This window comes from Chiloscyllium plagiosum, unplaced genomic scaffold (genome assembly GCF_037043375.1).
Source record: "Chiloscyllium plagiosum isolate Xiang-an unplaced genomic scaffold, Cpla_swu_hap1 HiC_scaffold_9, whole genome shotgun sequence".
Classification (NCBI taxonomy): Eukaryota; Metazoa; Chordata; class Chondrichthyes; order Orectolobiformes; family Hemiscylliidae; genus Chiloscyllium; species Chiloscyllium plagiosum.
In genome coordinates, this window is record NW_028270147.1 from 11,505,824 (window position 1) to 11,525,749 (window position 19,926).

The window sequence follows — 19,926 nt, forward strand, 5'->3', positions numbered from 1 at the left end:
CTCCCTAATCCCCACTGTAGTGATCGGAATACAGTTGACCTCAGACTATGAGCTCCAAAAACAGAAATTGCTGGAAAAGCTCAGCAGGTCTGGCTGTATCTGTGGAGAGAAATCAAAGTTAACATTTCAGATCGAGCGACCCTTCCTCAAGAATCGTGTTCTGGACCCTTAAACTCTCATCTCTCAGGAAGGGTCACTGGACCCAAAACGTTTACTCTGATTTCTCTCCACAGATACAGCCAGACTTGCTGAGTTTTTCCAGCAATTTCTGTTTTTTGTTTCTGATTTACAACATCTGCGATTCTTCTGGTTTTTATTCAGAATACATGTTTCCTGATTGGCCATTAACCTGGTCCTTTCCGGGAGTTTTGGCTGACAGATATAAAAAGGATGTGGAGGTGCCAGTGTTGCAGATGAGTGGATAAGGTCAGAGATCGCTCGACACCAGGTTATAATCCAACAGGGTTTAAATCAGAGTGGTGCTGGAAAAGCACAGCAGGTCAGGCAGCATCCGACGAGCAGGAAAATCGACGTTTCGGGCAAAAGCCCATCCAACAGGTTCAGTTGAAATCACAAGCTTTCTCAGCGCTGCTCCTTGATCAGGTGACCTGACGGAGGGGCAGCTCTCCGAAAGCTCGTGATTTCAAATAAACCTATCGGGCTATCACATGGTGTCGTTAGAGGACTGTCAGAGGCTCTGTCCCCACGAGCAGCTGGCTGTGAGCTAGCTGGTCAGAGTCCATGTACTCTGCGCGTGTAAATAAAGGGTGACTATGTGACAGGATACCAGCCTTTGTGGAGTTATTTCACCCATAATATCCAACAATCTCATGACAAGCTAACATTGTGCTTGCAAGCTTGTCAGCGCAGCTATCGAATCGAGTGAAAAAGGCCTTGGATCCATGTCTACACCTCCGTAAGCTGTTCTGAAGTGTGTGGCGCACCAGTAACCGAGCTCAGACTGTCACACTTGATCAAGTAAATATTTTTTTCTCTCTTTTAAAAGCAAACAGAGGAGCACAGCATGAGCTCTCCCAAGCATTCTAGGCGGTTGATGGGGGATGCATCTGGTTCTTAACGTGACACGGACCACTGAGAACGCATCATTCTTCCTGAACCTGACAGCACACTGTAAATATTACAGATTGGTCAGAGGCAAATGATGTGCATGCTCCCAACAATACAAATCGTGAGTAATTTGGCCCAATAATGATTGATTGAATTCATGCAGTTGTTTGGCTTTTATCTAGTTGTGGCACACAGATCACTCGTTCTAGCTTTCTTTCACTTTGATTTGTCTGCTCGTTCTTATCATGAACACAGTCCTGTCTTTCGGGAATATATGAATAATTCCTAGTGTATTCAAAGAGAGTTCTTGTGAGTGTACAATCTAATGTTTTGGCCTTCAGTGAAATCCAGTCAATGAGGTACCTTCTGCCTAAGGCTTTACATGTTAGAGTTTCATTCTCTTTAAAGTCTGGCAATATTTTATTCAAATGTTTTTTTTGATCACGCACAATTTCCCTTAAGAATAATATTTTTGACAAATTCTTTTGTTCATGCAACTGCACTTCTAATGTGATTCAATTTTTAAACAGATTAATGTTGCTTCAAAACAGCTTTCTTTTCTGTGTACAGAATCACTTGTTTATAAAAACGCTTGTGGAGAATAGGAAATCGACCTGATATGTTAACTCTGCTTTCTCTCCATAGAGGCTGCCAGACCTGCTGAGCTGCTCCAGTGATATCTGTTCTTCTTACACGATAAGTTAACCCTGAATCAACCAGCTGCACTGCAACGTATTCACTTATGCCCTCTGATCTTAGGCATGTTATTCATGGGAAAGAGGTTCTCATGATCTACTCTGCCATAGAGATGTACAGCATGGAGACACACTCTTTGGTCCAACTTGTCCATGCCAAGCAGATATTCTACAGTGATCTAGTTCCTTTTGCCAGTATTTGGCCTTATCGCTCTCAATCCATCCTATTCATAGAACATAGAACATAGAACATAGAACAATACAGCACAGAACAGGCCCTTCGGCCCACGATATTGTGCCGAACATTTGTCCTAGCTTAAGCACCCATCCTTGTACCTATCCAATTGCCGCTTAAAGGTCACCAAAGATTCTGACTCTACCACTCCCACAGGCAGCGCATTCCATGCCCCCACCACTCTCTGGGTAAAGAACCCTATACCTTCCACCCTTTACCTTAAATTTATGTCCCCTTGTAACACTCTGTTGTACCCGGGGAAAATGTTTCTGACTGTCTACTCTATCTATTCCTCTGATCATCTTATAAACCTCTATCAAGTCATCCTTCGCCGTTCCAATGAGAAAAGGCCTAGCACTCTCAACCTATCCTCGTACGACCTATTCTCCATTCCAGGCAACATCCTGGTAAATCTTCTCTGCACCCTCACCAAAGCTTCCACATCTTTCCTAAAGTGAGGCGACCAGAACTGCACACAGTACTCCAAATGTGGCCTAACCAAGGTCCTGTACAGTTGCAACATCACTTCACGACTCTTGAATTCAATCCCTCTGCTAATGAACGCTAATACACCATAGGCCTTCTTACAAGCTCTATCCACCTGAGTGGCAACTTTCAAAGACCTATGAACATAGACCCCAAGATCCCTCTGCTCCTCCACCTCACTAAAAACCCTACCGTTAACCCTGAATTCCGCATTCTTATTTGTCTTTCCAAAATGGACAACCTCACACTTGGCAGGGTTGAACTCCATCTGCCACTCCTCAGCCCAGCTCTACATCATATCCAAGTCCCTTTGCAGCCGACAAGAGCCCTCCTCACTATCCACAACTCCACCAATCTTCGTATCATCTGCAAATACGAATCCCATCCAGATGCCTTTTAAATGCTGTAATTCTACCAGCCTCCATCACCTCCTCTGGCAGCTCTTTCCATACGCGTACCACCTTGTCCACGATAAAGGTCTCTTTTAAATCTTTCCCCTCTCACCTTAAGCCAATACCCTCCAGTTTTGGACTCCCCGACCCTGGGGAAAAGATTTTGGATATTCTCCCAATCCATTGACTCTCCATGATTTTATAAGCTTCTGTAAGGTCAACCCCATCCAGTTCACTAACGTCCCCTGTGGAAAGAAATGTTGCCCTGATCTATAGCAATGTGGTTGACACTTAACTGACCTCCAGGCAATTAACAAACATCTCAAAAATAGCAGATACTAGGAAGGTGTCACAATGTCAGAGGATTCCTGTGATAACTCCATACATTAAACTCTTTATGAAACTTGTTGAGCATGAGTTCCCTTGGTAACAGGCAATGGCCTGTTCAGCTGGAACTCCTCACCTGAGCCCTGTGTAATAGCATCTCTGGACAGGTTAATGTAGGCTAAATAAACAAAATAAAATTACAAAGCCTACCTCTTGTGGCTCAATAGTGGTATCACTATTTCTGGATCAGACAGCCTGGGTTCAAGTCCCATCTGCTCCACAGTTGTGTAATAACATTTTTGGGCAGGTCGATTTAAAAAAAAACAGATTAATAGAAATTCAATCAGTCCCACTCCCTTCCTGCTCTCTCTGCCCTTCTCTCACTTATGATGATTTGTCGTGGCCTATTTGTAAAGGCTTTGCTTGTAAATGTTCAATTGCCTGCACGGGTATGTTATTGGTCAGGGTTACTGTGTTAAAATAAAAAGCAAAGAAAAGGTCACAATGTCTTGGTGGTGGGAAGGTGGCTTTGTTGTGCGTGATATAATTCGGGATGTAAAGAAAGAAAAAGAAGAAAAAGCAGACCCAACCTCTTCCCACTCTCCCTCTCTGTCCCTCACTGTTGGTAGCTGGCATTATCCATAATGAGCTGCGCATGTAACTATTCAATTGGTCACATGGGTGTTTTACAGGTGGCGGTTAATTGTTAAAATCAAAAAAAATGGTCACAGTGATTTGGTGATGGTAGAGTAGCTCTGTGTGTGTAATAATCTCTCCAGATATAGAGAAGAGAAAAAAGGAAAACCAAAAAAAAAGCAGACCCAGGGGTGTTATTGCGGTGCAATGGTAGCAAATCTAACTCCAGATCGGGAAGTAGCCTGTTTGAATCACGTCAGGCTTAAGCAGCTTCTCCTCAGCTCAACCTCCTATACTTTGGGAACTGTGGTAGCACAATGGTAGTGTCCCTGCCACTGAGCTCGGAGACCAAGATTCAAGTTCCACCTGCTCCAGACGAATGTCATTACATCCTTGATCAGATTGCTTAGAAAATATGAAGGGCTTTTGTACGAAATGTTGATTTTCCTACTCCTCGGATGCTGTCTGACCTATTGTGCTTTTCCAGCACCACACTCACGAACCCAGACGATTAATAGCTAAAAACAAATTTAAAAAGTCACGGTGGTTTGGTGGTGGAGAAAAACAAAACATTCAGTTGTGTGTACGTGCATTTCAGGAAATAAGTAAAAGGCAGATGAAAGGCAGGGTAGTGTCCCTTTCCCTGGGCCAAGAGACCCAGGTTCAAGTCCCACTTGCTCCAGAGATGTGTAATAGCATCCCTGAACAGGTAGATTCATAAATATATATAATAGAAAGCAGAGGCAGGGATGGGTCTGCAGAACTGTCCTCCCTGGGCTGGGATGAGTCTACATACATTATGAGTAGTGGCTCTACTTTGGTTTGGAGGAGCCGGTGTTGGACTGGGGTGTACAAAGTTAAAAATCACACAACACCAGGTTATAGTCCAACAGGTTTATTTGGAAACACGAGCATTCAAATCACTGATGAACCACCTGATGAAGAAGCAGTGCTCTGAATTCTAGTGTTTCCAAATTAACCTGTTGGACTGTAACCTGGTGTAATGCGATTTTTAACTCACTTTTAGTATCCAACAATAAACAATGTTCTTTTCCAGGTGGGCTTCCTGAGTTATTACAATCCTTCAGACTGTGATATACGACTCTCCATACAGAGAGAAAACTTACTCCTCTCCACTTCTGAGCATAAGGCTTCTGTGTCACCCCCATTTCCTTCTGTAAATAAATGACCCAGTCTTCAGGCATCTCTCCCCTACATTGTAGAACTTCATTCCTGACCCTGTCCCCACTGCTACATCTCTCCACATCTCCAAACCTCTTCTCATAAAGCAGTCCATCCAGTAAAAGACAGACATTTACTCCTGTTCAATGCTTCCAATGCTATCAGAGCACTCCAAATGCATTCATCGTCATTGAAAAACCTTTCATTAAAGGCTAATAACTATTTTTTTTAATGAAGGATGTTCCTTCTGGAGTTCAGACCAATGAGAGGTGATCTTATGAAACCATGAGAGATTCAGAAAGGGCTGAACTGTGAGGATGGTTCTCCTAACGGGGACCCTATGGGTCTCGGTTTCAAATTAAAGGCCTTGCGTTGAAGGTGACGATGAGGAGGAATTTCTTTCCCTTGTGAATCATGAATCTATGGAATTCTTACCCCCACCAGGGAGCAGTGGAGGCTGGCTCTTTGAGTAGATTGGAGGAAGAGTTTGACACATTTGTGAAGCTTTGGGGAGTCGAGGGTTGTGGGGAGCAGACCAGTAAGTAGAATTGAGGCAAAGATCAGATCACCCAGAGGGAAAAAGCAGTAAAGAACCAGGGAAAATAAAAATACTCTTGGCCTATTGCACCATCATTTTGGAAGTATACTGGAAAAAACAGTCTGTCAATTACATTGGTTGTATTTTCTTCCTCTTCTGGGATTATACATGATCTGATCAAACCATAGAATCCCTACAGTGCGGAAGCAAACCATTTTGCCCACCAAATTCACACCAACTCTCTGAAGAGAATCCCACCCCAGACTTGTAACCCTGCATTTTTCATGGCTAAACTACCTCACCTGCACACTAAGGGGGAGTTTCTCACGGCCAATCCATCTAACCTGCACACCTTTCGACTGTGGGAGAAAACCCACGCAGACACAGGGAGAAGTGCAAACTCCACACAGTCGCCTGAGGCTGGAGTCTAACCCAGGTCCTGGTGCTGGGAGGCAGCAGTGCTATCCACTGAGCTACTCTGCCATCTGGTAAACCAGGCTCAGGATTGCAGGAGAATCTATGGACTACTCGTTCTGTCCAGTAATTGGACCTTAAATGTTAACTCTGATTTCTCTCCGCAGATGCTGCCAGACCTGCTGAGCTTTTCCAGCAATTTTCATTTTTGTTTCTGATTTACTGCATCCATTGTGCTTTCGGTTTTGACTCCTTCTGTCATGTTTGATGTTGTTCTGAATGAGCCAATATATGCACTGCAAGATCCCACAAATGGTCAAGTGATAAATTACCAGGTGCTGTGTTTTTTTTAATGAGGTTGGTTAGAAGACAAAGATGGACCTGGCCAACAGGGAGTACACTTACTTTGATCTTTTATATCTGCCTCAGAATGCATTATTCATAAGACTGTTCTAGTGTAGCACTTCCTCAATAATAGTGTTAGAGTTGATTCTGGCATTTAGTCTCTGTATGTGACTTAAGCCCATGAATGTCTGATTCACAGGCGCGAGTGTAAGTAACTGAAAAAGTCTTCAATTCTGATCCACCCTCGAGGGATACATTCCACATGAAAGACGTGACACATTTACAGTTTGGAAACTCTTCAGTCACAACAGACCAATGCTCCAGCTGTGACTTCAAAGCAGCCACAGCCATCAGTAGCACAGAAAACATTGACGTCATTGTCTGATTATTTGAAAACCACACCCTCAATCGGTAAAAACACAATGAGTTTTGCCAGAGCTGAGGCCACTCCCTATTGACTTGATGATTGCAGCAACTCGGGGCAAGAGCAGAAATCCCAGAGAACATTCTCACAAGTGAATAGGACTGGACAGTGGGAAGTCAGGAAATTCTATCCCTGAGGAAAGGGTTAATATGAATTGCATATTACATCAGCTTCCTTTGTTGCAAACCTACACAACAGTTATGTCGCTTCCCGTCAGGATCCAAAGCATTTCTGGACTGAGGTTTCTGTGAAGTCATTCGGCTTTTCATTAACCTCCTCTGCACATCGAGGTGCAACCTTAACCCTCTCTGTCATATCGGAAAGAGAGGTTAGTGGGAGGTGATGGAACGATATCTGTGTAACTTTATTCTTGGTCCAAAAGCCAACCACAGTCAGATTGTCCTCAGAGGAATGCTTTTCAGTCAAATGAGTCAGTATTTTCACTACAAATCACACTATCGTGTTAAGAAATTATGCTTGTCACAGAGAAGTATAGAACAGGAACAGGCCTTTCGGTTCAACTCGTCCTATTTGACAGCATTTGGCCCATATCCCTCTAAACCCTTCCTATTCATATAACCATCCAGATGCTTTTTAAATGTTATAATTGTACCAGCCTCCACCATTTCCTCTGGCAGCTCATTCCATACATGCACCAGCCTCTGTGTGAAAGTATTGCCTTTTAGGTCCCTTTTAAGTCTTTCCCCTTTCACCTGAAACGCACGCCCTCTAATTTTGGACTCTGCCACATTGGGGAAAAGATCTTGGCTGTTCACTGTATCCATGCCCCCTCATGATTTTCTAAACTTTTATAAGGTCACCCCTCAACCTCCAACACTCCAGGAAAAATAGTTCCAGCCTCTCCCTACAGTTCAACCCCTCATTGTAAATCTTTTCTGCACCCTTTCAAGTTTCACAATCTCTTTCCTATAGCAGGGAGACCAGGATTGAACGCAGTGCTCTGAAAATAGCCTAACCAAAGTCCTGTACAGATGCAACATGACCTCCCAACTCCTGTACTTAATGCACTGACCACAGTTGGTCAGCAGCTGTTTGAAGTATGATGATCTCTGTTCATCCACAACTGAGCACAGTGGGATATTCCTCTGTCAGGAACTGGGTGTCAGTGTTAGAAAGGGCAGTCGACTTAAAGATAAAGCAGTACAGCCGCGGAGTTGCTTGAGAGGCGTAGATGCTGTCTGGACTTTGTATTTAAGAGCTGGCTCTGGGCTCTTGTGATGCAGCGACAATGTCCATTAGCCTGAACCAGGAGGCCAGGGTTCAAATCCCACCTGCTCCAGCAATACGTCATAACATCTTTGAACAGGTTGATGCAAAAAATAAGGAAGAGCTGGGTTCTGAGGAAGAATAACAAGAGCTGGGATCTTCCATCCAGTTAAAGTAGCTCAGTCTTGGAGTGAAGATTGCAGCTAAGAGCTTTTGCGGTACAATAGTAGAGTCCCTACCTTGAGGGCTACATGATTCTGGTTCAAGTCTCACCTGCTTCAGAGTTGTGTGATGACATGTTTAAAAAAGGTCGGTTAGAAATATCTCCACGTATGTGTTGAACCTTTCTCATTCAATCCCTGACTAATCTCCCTCTGTCTCCTTCACATTGAGAGCTATTGCATTGATCTTAATGGGATTGGAAGGTAAATTGATTAATTGGAAATTATTTGGTGATGTAGTGGTGGTGAATAATGGAGGTAATTAACATGGAGTCATTTTGTGATGGAGAAAAAAACATCTTCAGTTGTGTGTGATAGTACCTCCTGGATGTACTTGTTCTGGAAAAAGAGCATCAAGGAGAAAGTGAGGTCTGCAGATGCTGGAGATCAAAGTTGAAACTTTATTGCTGGAACAGCACAGCAGGTCAGGCAGCATCCAGGGAACAGGAGATTCAACGTTTCGGGCACAGGCCCTTCTTCAGGAATGAGCAGAGAGTGTTCAGCAGGAGAAGATAAAAGGTAGGGAGGAGGGACTTGGAGGAGGGGAGTTGGAAATGTGATAGGTGGAAAGAGGTCAAGGTGAGGGTGATAGGTCGGAGTAGGGTGGAGGCGGAGAGGTCAAGAAGAAGACTGCAGGTCAGGAAGGCGGTGCCGGGCTGGAAGGATCCGGCTGAGACAGGGTGGGGGGAGGGGGGATGAAGAAACTGGTGAAGTCCAAGTTCATCCCCTGCGGTTGGAGGGTTCCCAGTCGGAAGATAAGACGCTCCTCCTCCGACCGTCGGGTTGTTGTGGTTTGGCGGTGGATGAGTCCAATGACCTGCATATCCTCGGTGGAGTGGGAGGGGGAGTTGAAATGCTGTGCCACAGGTTGGTTGGGTTGGTTCGTCCGGGTGGCCCAGAGGTGCTCTCTGAATCGCTCCGCAAGTAGGCGGCCTGTCTCCCCAATATAGAGGAGGCCACACCGGCTGCAGCGGATGCAGTAGATGATGTGGGTGGAGGTGCAGGTGAATCTGTGGCGGATATGGAAGTTTCCCTTGGGGCCTTGGAGAGAAGTGAGGGGGGAGGTGTGGGCGCAAGTGTTGCACCTCCTGCGGTTGCAAGGGAAGGTGCCGGGAGTGGTGGTTGGGTCGGTGGGGGGTGTGGATCTGACAAGGGAGTCGCGGAGGGAGTGGTCTCTACGGAAAGCTGATAGGGGAGGGGAGGGAAATATATCCTTGGTGCTGGGGTCTGTTTGGAGGTGGCGGAAGTGACGGCGGATGATGCGCTGTACATGGAGATTGGTGGGGTGGTAGGTGAGGACCAGTGGGGTTCTGTCCTGGTGGCGGTTGGAGGGGCGGGGCTCAAGGGCGGAGGAGCGGGAAGTGGAGGAGATGCGGTGGAGGGCACCGTCGACCACGTCGGGGGGGAAATTGCGGTCCTTGAAGAAGGAGGCCATCTGTGTTGTACGTATTTTGAACTGGTCCTCCTGGGAGCAGATGCGGCGGAGACGAAGGAATTGGGAGAATGGGATGGCGTTTTTACAGGGGGCAGGATGGGAGGAGGTGTATTCCAGGTAGCTGCCGCCGCGATATTAACCGCTACCTGAACTCCCACACTCCCCCCACCCACTCCAACCTCTCACCCTCGGAACGCGCAGCCCTCCACTCCCTCCGTTCCAACCCCAACCTCACCATCAAACCAGCTGACAAGGGAGGCGCAGTAGTAGTTTGGCGCACTGACCTTTACACCGCTGAGGCCAAACGCCAGCTCGCAGATACCTCCTCCTACCGTCCCCTTGACCATGACCCCACCCCCCACCACCAAACCATCATCTCCCAGACCGTCCATAACCTCATCACCTCAGGGGACCTCCCATCCACCGCCTCCAACCTCATAGTCCCACAACCCCGAACCGCCCGTTTCTACCTCCTGCCCAAAATCCACAAACCTGACTGCCCCGGACGACCCATCGTCTCAGCCTGCTCCTGCCCAACCGAACTCATCTCTGCATACCTCGACACGGTCCTGTCCCCATTAGTCCAAGAACTCCCCACCTACGTTCGTGACACCACCCACGCCCTCCACCTCCTCCAGGATTTCCGCTTCCCCGGTCCCCAACGCCTCATCTTCACCATGGACATCCAGTCCCTGTACACCTCCATCCCCCATCACGAAGGACTCAAAGCACTCCGCTTCTTCCTTTCCCGCCGTACCACCCAGTACCCTTCCACCGACACCCTCCTTCGACTGACCGAACTGGTCCTCACCCTGAACAACTTTTCTTTCCAATCCTCCCACTTTCTCCAAACAAAAGGAGTAGCCATGGGCACCCGCATGGGCCCCAGCTATGCCTGCCTCTTCGTAGGGTATGTGGAACAATCCATCTTCCGCAACTACACTGGCCCCACCCCCCACCTTTTTCTTCGCTACATTGATGACTGTATCGGCGCTACCTCGTGCTCCCACGAGGAGGTTGAACAGTTCATCCACTACACCAACACCTTCCACCCCGACCTCAAATTCACCTGGACAGTCTCGGACTCCTCCCTCCCCTTCCTAGACCTTTCTGTTTCTATCTCAGGCGACCGAATCAACACGGACATCTACTACAAACCTACCGACTCCCACAGCTACCTGGACTACACCTCCTCCCATCCTGCCCCCTGTAAAAACGCCATCCCATTCTCCCAATTCCTTCGTCTCCGCCGCATCTGCTCCCAGGAGGACCAGTTCAAAATACGTACAACACAGATGGCCTCCTTCTTCAAGGACCGCAATTTCCCCCCCGACGTGGTCGACGGTGCCCTCCACCGCATCTCCTCCACTTCCCGCTCCTCCGCCCTTGAGCCCCGCCCCTCCAACCGCCACCAGGACAGAACCCCACTGGTCCTCACCTACCACCCCACCAATCTCCATGTACAGCGCATCATCCGCCGTCACTTCCGCCACCTCCAAACAGACCCCAGCACCAAGGATATATTTCCCTCCCCTCCCCTATCAGCTTTCCGTAGAGACCACTCCCTCCGCGACTCCCTTGTCAGATCCACACCCCCCACCGACCCAACCACCACTCCCGGCACCTTCCCTTGCAACCGCAGGAGGTGCAACACTTGCGCCCACACCTCCCCCCTCACTTCTCTCCAAGGCCCCAAGGGAAACTTCCATATCCGCCACAGATTCACCTGCACCTCCACCCACATCATCTACTGCATCCGCTGCAGCCGGTGTGGCCTCCTCTATATTGGGGAGACAGGCCGCCTACTTGCGGAGCGATTCAGAGAGCACCTCTGGGCCACCCGGACGAACCAACCCAACCAACCTGTGGCACAGCATTTCAACTCCCCCTCCCACTCCACCGAGGATATGCAGGTCATTGGACTCATCCACCGCCAAACCACAACAACCCGACGGTCGGAGGAGGAGCGTCTTATCTTCCGACTGGGAACCCTCCAACCGCAGGGGATGAACTTGGACTTCACCAGTTTCTTCATCCCCCCTCCCCCCACCCTGTCTCAGCCGGATCCTTCCAGCCCGGCACCGCCTTCCTGACCTGCAGTCTTCTTCTTGACCTCTCCGCCTCCACCCTACTCCGACCTATCACCCTCACCTTGACCTCTTTCCACCTATCACATTTCCAACTCCCCTCCTCCAAGTCCCTCCTCCCTACCTTTTATCTTCTCCTGCTGAACACTCTCTGCTCATTCCTGAAGAAGGGCCTGTGCCCGAAACGTTGAATCTCCTGTTCCCTGGATGCTGCCTGACCTGCTGTGCTGTTCCAGCAATAAAGTTTCAACTCAAAAAAGAGCATCAAACAGAGCTGAGTTCTCACACTTGGATGAAATAGTTCAGCTGGAGAGAGTTGGATTGAGAATCTAAAGGAGGAGCTCTTGTGACACATCAGTAATGTACCTCTGTGCCAAGAACCCTGCATTCAGATGTGTGTAGTAACAACTCTGAACATGTTGGTTAAAAAATTAGAGTTTTTCCTCTCTTCTGCATTGATAGTCGAGCCCAGATGCCCTTGAGGAGGGAGCACGCTGTGCCCATCTACACCCTCAAAACGCTTAGAAAGAGGTGGCCACCCCAGGGACTGGATGGCATCACCTTGCCCTCCAGCACCATCCTGATTCAGTTTCTTCTCTCTTTTTAGACCTGTTCTGAATTTGTTGCTGTTGCATTGCCCCACTGGGCAGTGCGTGTGATTTGTTCCTTACTTAGTTCATTAAACAGGTGATTTGTTGGTGAATTTTCAAATAAGAAAGAGCTGAATTCTTCTCATGGGTCTCTACTATCCAGCCATCGGGGGAGACAAAATTCACAACATACTGCCCTTCACCATCAGGTCCAGAGGGTGGAGGCAGCTGGGGCCCTGAAGCGGGATCTTTGGCGGTCAGAGCGTTATGAAAGTATAGGGGGTACAGTACCTGTCAGAGAGTTGAAAGCTTGCAGATCTACCTGACAGCACCAAGTGTTCTGAACAAGATACAATGTAACCTTTTGGTCCAGCAGCTTGTGTAGCTGGTTGCCTAGAGACAAAAACAAATTCAAATTAGGCCAATCAGTTTAAATTATAAGGAGTGGCACCGTGCCTCGGTGGTTAACACTGCTGCTTCGCAACACCAGAGACCCAGGTTCGATTCCAGCCTTGGGCGACTGTTTGTGTGGAGTTAGCACATTCTCCCCGTGTCTGCGTGGGTTTCCTCCAGGTGTTCCGGTTTCCTCCCACAGTCACCAAAGATGTGTAGGTCAGGTGGATTGGCCATGCTAAATTGCCCATAGCGTTAGGTGCATTAGTCAGAGAGGGACGGTTTGCTCTTCGGAGGATCAGTGTGGACTTGTTGGGCCAAAGGGCCTGTTTCCACACTGTAGGGAATCTTATCTATGCCTCAAATAAACCAAACTCCAAGCAAGTTTGAATTGAGTATATTGCCAAGATTAAAAACCAATGGCACAATCCGATGCTTTGGGGGTATAAGATCAGGAAAATGTGAACAGTTGAGGGAGAATTGCCAAAAGACCAACAGATGTAGGCTGATGGTCAGAACTCTCTGAGAGGCACCTGTCTAGAGAAAGAGTTTGTATAGAGAAAAACATCGACACCAACCTGGAGAGCAAGTCCACAGAGGAAGATACAAAGAGAAAATTCGACAGCTGGCTGCTTTTGAAATTTGAATGTTTTGGCACAATCTTAATCAAGGGTTTTATCAGACTAGAATTGTAGAAAGGAAAGTGAAAGATAGGATCGGGAAAGGAGTTGTTGATAGTTGATGGTTAATATTTTGCGTGAGACTTAAAGAATACATTTCTTACTTTTATTACTTCAAATAGTGACTTTTGTGAATAGTTCATGACATCTTGAATTTTCACAGATTACTGCATGGGATAAATCTTTTCTGTGTTGCTGGTTTAAATTAGCCGGAGGGGGCCGGGGGGCTTACCCCGTGTCATACCAGTTTGTGGGCTAAGAGTTATAGAGATGTACAGCATGGAAACAGACCCTTTAGTCCAATCAGTCCAGACATCCCAACCCAATCTAGTCCCACCTGCCATCACCCGGCCCATATCCCTCCAAACCCTTCCTATTCATATACCCATCGAAATGCCCCTTAAATGTTGCAATTGTACCAGCCTCCACCACTTCCTCTGGCAGCTCATTCTATACACGTACCACATGTGAAAAAGTTGCCCCTCAGGTCTCTTTTATATCTTTCCCCTCTCACCCTAAACCTATACCCTCTAGTTCTGGACTCCCAGACACCAGGGAAAAAACTTTGTCTATTTATCCTATCCATGCCCCTCATAATTTTGTAAACGTCTATAAGGTCACCCCTCAGCCTCTGACGCTCCAGGGAAAACAGTCCCAGCCTGTTCAGCCTCTCCTTATAGCTCAAATCCTCCAACCATCCTTGTAAATCTTTTCTGAACCCTTTCAAGTTTTACAACATCTTTCCGATAGGAAGGAGACCAGAATTGCACGCAATATTCCAACAGTGGCCTAACCAATGTCCTGTACAGCTGCAACATGACCTCCCAACTCCTGTACTCAATACGCTGACCAATAAAGGAAAGCATACCAAATGCCTTCTTCACTATCCTATATACCTGCGACTCCACTTTCAAGGAGCTATGAACTTGTACTCCAAGGTCTCTTTGTTCAGCAACACTCCCTAGGACCTTACCATTAAGTGTATAAGCCCTGCTAAGATTTGATTTCCCAAAATGCAGCACCTCGCATTTCTCTGAATTAAACTCCATCTGCCACTTCTCAGCCCATTGGCCAATCTGGGTCAAGATCCTGTTGTAATCTGAGATAACCCTCTTCGCTGTCCACTACACCTTCAATTTTGATGTCATCTGCAAACTTACTAACTGTACCTCTTAACCTTACCTCCAAATCATGTATATAAATGACAAAAAGCAGAGGACCCTGCACCGATCCTTGTGGCACTCTACTGGTCACAGGCCTCCAGTCTGAAAGACAACCCTCCACCACTACCCTCTGTCTTCTACCTTTGAGCCAGTTCTGTATCCAAGTGGCTAGTTCTCCCTGTATTCCGTGAGATCTAACCTTGCTAATCAGTCTTCCATGGGGAACCTTGTTGAATGCCTTACTGAAGTCCATATAGATCACATCTACCACTCTGCCCTCATCAATCCTCTTTGTTACTTCTTCAAAAAAGTCAATCAAGTTTGTAAGACATGGTTTCCCATGCACAAAGCCATGTTGACTATCCCTAATCAGTCCATGTCTTTCCAAATACACATACATCCGGTCCCTCAGGATTCCTCCAACAACTTGCCCACCACTGAGGTCAGGCTCACTGGTCTATAGTTCCCTGGTTTGGTCCTTACCACCCTTCTTAAACAGTGGCACAACATTAGCCAACCTCCAGTCTTCCGGCACCTCACCTGTGACTATCGATGATACAAATACCTCAGCAAGAGGCCCAGCAATCACTTCTCTAGATTCCCACAGAGTTCTAGGGTACACCTGATCAGGTCCTGGGGATTTATCCACTTTTTTGCGTTTCAAGACATCCAGCACTTCCTCCTCTGTATTATGGACATTTTGCAAGATGTCGCCATCTATTTCCCTACAGTCTATATCTTCCATATCCGTTTCCACAGTAAATACTAATACAAAATACTTATTTAGTATCTCCCCCATTTTCTGTGGCTCCACACAAAGGCCGCCTTACTGATCTTTGAGGGGCCCTATTCTCTCCCTAGTTACCCTTTTGTCCTTAATATATTTGTAAAAACCCTTTGGATTCTACTTAATTCTATTTGCCAAAGCTATCTCATGTCCCCTTTTTGCCCCCCTGATTTCCCTCTTAGGTATACTCCTACTGCCTTTATACTCTCCTTAGGATTCATTCAATCTATCCTGTCTATACCTTACATATGCTTCCTTTTTCTTAACCAAACCCTCAATTTCTTTAGTCATCCAGCATTCCCTATACCTACCAGCCTTCCCTTTCACCCTAACAGGAATATACTTTCTCTGGATTCTCATTATCTCATGTCTGAAGGCTTCCCATTTTCCAGCCGTCCCTTTACCTGTGAACATCTGCCTCCAATCAGCTTTCGGAAGTTCTTGCCTAATACCGTCAAAATTGGCCTTCCTCCAAATTAGAACTTTAACTTTTAGATCTGATCTATCCTTTTCCATCATTATTTTAAATCCAATAGAATTATGGTCGCTGGCCCCAAAGTGCTCCCCCACTGACACCTCAGTCACCTGCCCTGCCTTATTTCCCAAATAGTACTTCAAGTTTTGCACCTTCTCTAGTAGGTACATCCACATACTGAATCAGAAAATTGTCTTGTACACACTTAACAAATTCCTCCCCATCTAAACCTTTAACACTATGGCAGTCCCAGTCTATGTTTGGAAAGTTAAAATCCCCTACCATAACCACCCTATTATTCTTACAGATAGCTGAGACCTCCTTACAAGTTTGTTTCTCCATTTCCCTCTGGCTATTAGGGGGTCTATAATACAATCCCAATAAGGTGATCATCTCTTTCTTATTTCTCAGTTCCACCCAAATAACTTCCCTGGATGTATTTCTGGGAATATCCTCTCAGCACAGCTGTAATGCTATCCCTGATCAAAAATATCCAGGATTTGAACTGGTTTAGACAGATTTGAACAGATTTGGGGATACGAGAAATCCCAGCAGATTTAAACACGTACAAGTTAATATCCTAGATCATTAAATAAAATGTAAGTGAGGCAATTTGTTTAATTTCGGTGATTTGTGGTTAATGAAATTAAAAGTGAGAGAAATGGCTCTTAAAATTGCTAAAAGGATTCTGGAATTTGAAGATGATTCTCAAATTTACCAAGGAAGTGTAGAAGGAAAGAAAAAGTCCATACATTTAGGATTAGCAAAGAAATTAGATTTGGGTTTAACCGAGGACAGAAATAAAGCTGAAATTGTAAGGGAATTACTCAAACACTTTAAGTGTGTCAGAGAAACAGAAAAGTGCAGTAGAGGGAGAAAAACTTAGCTTACAATTGAGGAAAATGGAGTTAGAAGATAAACAAGGAGAGAGAGAAATAGAGGGAGAGAGAAAGAGAAGGAGAGAGAGAAGAGAGAGAGAGAGGTAAAAGAGAGAGACAAGGCCCTTAGCTGAGCAAAGAGAGAGCGAAAATTTGACTTTGAGAAGTTGCGACTTAATCAGCAAAATAAAGTTAACAGGATGGAGATTAAAAGCGAAGATATTGATGTATATAAAAATATCAAAACTCTGGCACACTTTGATGAGAAAGATGGTGAAGCCTTCTTTATTTAATTTGAAAAATTGGTTAGGCAGATGGAGTTAGAGATATACAGCACAGTAATAGACCCTTCGGTCCAACCCGTCCACGCCGACCAGATATCCCAACCCAATCTAGTCCCACCTGCCAGCACCCGGCCCATATCCCTCCAAACCCTTCCTATTCATATACCCATCCAAATGCCTCTTAAATGTTGCCATTGTACCAGCCTCCACCACATCCTCTTGCAGCTCATTCCATTCACATACCACTGTCTGCGTGAAAAAGTTGCCCCTTAGGTCTCTTTTATATCTTTCCCCTCTCACCCTAAACCTATTCCCCCTAGTTCTGGACTCCCTGACCCCAGGGAAAAGACTTTGTCCATTTATCCTATCCATGCCCCTCATAATTTTGTAAACCTCTAAAAGGTTACCCCTCAGCCTCCGACGCTCCAGGGAAAACAGCCCCAGCCTGTTCAGTTGTCTGAGGATTTATGGGTAATGCTAGTTCAGACTAAACTGGTAGGCAGAGGTAGTGAGGTATTTGCCGTGCTGTCAGATGAGAGTTCAAGGGATTATGAAGAAGTTAAACAGGCTATTTTAAGTGCTTATAATTTGGTGCCAGAAGCATAGAGACAGCAGTTCAGAAACATAAAGAAGGAACCAGGTCAGACTGAAGATGAGCTCGAAAGAATTAAGCATAAGCATTTTGATAGATGGATGTGTGTTTTAAAAATAGATAGGACCTTTGAGGCTCTACGAGAGATTATTCTGCTGGAGGAGTTTAAAAACTCACTTCCAGATGTGGTAAGAATTCATGTGGAGGAATAGAAAGTTCAGGAAATGAGAAGGGCAGCAGAATTAGCAGATAAATCCATGTTGGTGCATAAAACAAGCTTCCAGCCAGAATTTCATCCTGTGAGGGATAAGGAGTTGGGAAAAGGTGAGATCCTGCACTATGAAATCAAGAGTAGAGAGCTTGGTTGAGATTTTACCACAGGATAAAGAAGCCCAAGAGAGTGGACAAGAGGTGAAAGGTCTGAGCTGTTTCCACTGTAATGGAGTGGGACACAGACAATTACAGTGCCAGTGCTTTCAGAAGGGCACTGCGAAAAGGTGTTTTCACTGCCAGGAGGTGGGACACGTAAAGTCACAGTGCTGGTCATTAAAGAAAGGCACTCTGGGAAAAGACGTGGTGAAAGAAGCTAAGCCAGTGACATTAGTGAAAGTAGTAAAGGAGACCCGAGAAAAGGTGAGGATCTGCAGGAGAGTGCACAGCCAAGGCAGGGACTGGGTATGGAGTCAGTACCTGATCTCTACAAAGAATTCATCTCTGTGGGTAAAGTTTACTCAGAAAGAACAGGGGGAGAAGGACAAGAAGTTATAATTTTGAGAGATACAGGATCTGATCAGTCTCTAATAGTAAGAGATAAATGTATTTGCACTCTTTCGGACCTGTTACCCAAGAGTGTGGTAATTTGTGGGATAGATGGACAGAAATTTAGCATTCCCCTATGTAAGATCAGGTTAAGGTTCCAACTTAAAACTGGGGAAGTTACAGTGGGAGTGATTGACAGAGTGTCAGTTCCAGGAGTTCAGTTTGTTCTTGGGAATTATTTGGCGGGATCCAAGGTGGGAGTGACACCCCTTGTTGTGGAGAAGCCCAAGGAAGACCAAGAAACTGAGGAGTTAAAACAGAAATATCCTGGTATTTTCCCAGACCATGTAGTAACCAGATCCCACTGACATAAGTCACAGCACAAAGCAAAAAGTAAAGAGAAAGATGAAGGAGTTGAGGTTCAATTAGCGGAAAGCCTGTTTGACATAATGGCGCAAGAAAAAACTGAACAGGCAGAGGGTCAGACAGAAGTGTTTAGTCCCGAAAGGCTGAGGGACTTGCAACAGCAAGACAAGATGATAAAAGATCTTACTCCAACAAGGAGGTAGGGAATATTCTGGAGGGTTATTATCTTAAAGATAGAATCTTAAGATGGAAATGGAGACCACTGCAGGTTAGTGCAGAGGAGAAATTGGCCGAAGTGCATCAGATTGTGTTGCCAGTAGCATACAGACAGGAGAGGTTATGGGTAGCACATGTCGGAGGTCACCTTTGGGTTTGAAAGTAGTAAAAACAATGACTGCAGATGCTGGAAACCAGATTCTGGATTAGTGGTGCTGGAAGAGCACAGCAGTTCAGGCAGCATCCAAGGAGCTTAAGCTGTGCCCTTCCAGCACCACTAATCCAGAATAAGGGTATGAAAGACCCACGCAAAGGTACAAAACATTTTTATTGGCCAAGAATGCACAAGGATGTGGTTAACTTTTACCGTACATGCCAAGTGGTAGGTAAGCCATAGGTGGTAATAAAACCAGCACCTTTGTTGCCGATTCTTGCATTTGAAGAGCCTTTCACATGGGTTATAATTAATTGTGTAGGTCCCCTTCCAAGAACTAAAAGTGGGACCCATTACTTGTTAACCATAACGGATGTGTCTACCTGGAAGCTATTCCATTATGAAGTATTAAGGCAAAAATAGTGATAGAGGAGTTAGAGGAGGTGGTAGAGAGATTCAGTCGGACCAAGGATCAAATTTTACTGTGAGGCTGTTTAAGGAGGTTATGGATAGATTATGATTTGGAGATATGGACTGTGGTGGACAAAGTTAAAAATCACACAACACCAGATTATAGTCCAACAGGTTTAATTGGAAGCGCTAGCTTCCGGAGCACTGCTCCTTCATCAGGTGGTTGGCACGACCACCTGATGAAAGACACTCCAAAAGCTAGTGCTTCCAATTAAACCTGTTGGACTATAATCTGGTGTTGTGTGATTTTTAACTATGGATAGTTTAGGTATACAGCACTTTCAATCCAGTGCGTATCATCCTGAATCCCATGGAGCTTTAGAAAGGTGACATCAGCTCTTGAAGACCACGTTGAGAGTATACTGTCAGGATTACCTGAATGATTGGGATAAAGATATCCCATTTG

At 45.9% G+C, this 19,926-nt stretch overlaps 1 long non-coding RNA gene across 1 annotated transcript in view; it reads left to right on the top strand.

Moving 5' to 3' along the window:
* Window positions 1–838: 838 nt before the first annotated feature.
* Window positions 839–19,926, top strand: part of LOC122554741 (uncharacterized) — a 43,552-nt gene continuing 24,464 nt past the window's right edge. Inside the window, exons 1-2 of the long non-coding RNA XR_015758013.1 lie at window positions 839–916; window positions 1,007–1,189. This is a non-coding gene — a long non-coding RNA (uncharacterized LOC122554741). The remainder of the gene's footprint in view (window positions 917–1,006; window positions 1,190–19,926) is intronic.